Source organism: Penaeus monodon, chromosome 19 (assembly GCF_015228065.2).
Source record: "Penaeus monodon isolate SGIC_2016 chromosome 19, NSTDA_Pmon_1, whole genome shotgun sequence".
Classification (NCBI taxonomy): Eukaryota; Metazoa; Arthropoda; class Malacostraca; order Decapoda; family Penaeidae; genus Penaeus; species Penaeus monodon.
Window position 1 is genome coordinate 25,200,792 of NC_051404.1, and position 1,168 is coordinate 25,201,959.

The following is a 1,168-nucleotide window of genomic DNA, read 5'->3' on the forward strand; positions in this document are numbered from 1 at the left end:
GTCTCCTCATCCCTGTGCCTCTTCTGTTTCTTTTAGCAAGTCAGTAAACCATTTCTTCTTAGCTATTCTCAAGGCTTTCTTTGCCCTCTTAGCTGCTGTTTGGTGGCTTTCTCCATTTGGGTTCTTTTTTCTCTCTTCTTTGCGTCTCTGGATAAGTCTCCAGCATTCGTTGTCAATCCATGGTTTGGTAGCTGGAGATTTCTTAGGGCATATTTCTTCAATGGTCTCCATTAATCCTTGTTTTAGTGCTGTCCATGTCTGGTCTCCTTCTAACTTCGACTTCAGTTTCTCTTCAAACATATTTATGGTATGGGTCCCGTTGAGAACATGTGAATCTCTTTTCGAGTATTTTTCTGTCTAGTTGGTTTCCGAGCCTTTCCCTTCATTACCATCCATACCATATGATGGTCCGAGTCACAGTCAGCACTCACTAGTGATCTACAATCTCTAACCTCTACATTCTCTCTCTTCTTCTAATTATGATAAAGTCGATCATATTCATATATCTGCCATCTGGTGATACCCACGTGACTTTCTTTTTCAATCTGTGCCAGAAGCATGTGTTCATAGCTATCAGGTTATTGTCTTCCATCCTGTCTAGTAGCATTTCGCCCCTTTCTTTAGTTTCTCCTAAACCAAACTTTCCACATGCTACATGATCTTTATTACTTCCGATCTTATTACTAATCTTTCTCTCTTTGGTATCTCATCAATTTCTTTCTGAATCTTTGTATACACGTCTTTTACTTCTTCTTCCTCGGCTGCTGTGGTTGGTAGATTATATGATATTCATCGGTCTGGGTTTTGCATCTAATGACCCAGTCATTAACTGGTCTTACTTCTGTGACTGCTTCCTTTATTCCAGGACTTATTAGCAGTCCAACTCCTGCATATCTTTTCTGTCCTCCAGAGCAGTATATCTCCCATCCTTCTTCTGTGACTTCTTTTCCATTGCCTATCCAATGAGTTTCTGCTAGCCCCAACACATCAATTTTCAAACATTCGGCTTCTTTTACAATTTGTTCTACACTTCCATTGTTCTAACATTCCATGTTGCAATATCAAGTTCGGTATTCTTCAGAGGATTTCTCATGATGACGTTCTGAGATACCTCTGAAAGTCTTCTACAAGGCGCGACACCATCTGCTTGGCTGATGGTCCCGTTACC